Source organism: Alligator sinensis, unplaced genomic scaffold (genome assembly GCF_000455745.1).
Source record: "Alligator sinensis unplaced genomic scaffold, ASM45574v1 scaffold246_1, whole genome shotgun sequence".
Taxonomy (NCBI): Eukaryota; Metazoa; Chordata; order Crocodylia; family Alligatoridae; genus Alligator; species Alligator sinensis.
The window spans coordinates 581,878-582,522 of NW_005842367.1; positions in this window are offsets into that span (position 1 = coordinate 581,878).

Sequence of the window (645 nt, forward strand, 5' to 3'; positions counted from 1 at the left end):
TCTAGAGCGTTAGAGTTAAAAGGGGGTCCCCCATCAGACTGAATCTCATGAGGAGGTTGCCAGGTGGCAAATACAGCAGTTAAGGCAGCAATAACAGCAGTGGCATTACTTTTTCGTAAGGGAATAACCTGTAACTGTCTTGTTCCCAAGTCAACAACAACTAATCCTTTATTTGGCGGCTTAGACCCTGGGAGAGGTCCTAACAGATCTACCTGCCAAACTTTTCCTGCCTGAAACTGTGAAGAATCGAAAGCTCCGAGTTGATGCTTGGTTCTATGGCACTTTTCTTTAGCACATATCTCACAGGCCTGAGCTACCTTTTCCCAATTGCGCTGAGCTCCGTATGAGGCCGGCTCTATAAGGGTTCGGCACCAACTTTGATGGCAAGCCCGCGGTCCTGGGTGACCCCAATTTTCGTGAAGCCACGCGAAGAATGAATTTACTTCAGGACTGGAGGTAGATGTGACAGGCAAAACCACGTTGGTCCGGAGTGGGTCTTCTAAGAGCTTATCAATGACCTCATGTACTGGATCAGTATCCGGACGGTGGGACTTAGTGTGCCTAACCAACGGGAGGCGTACAAATTTAGTTAACGTTTCCCAAATGTCTTGCCAATCATTCAAATTTTCGGTGGGGAAGGCCGTA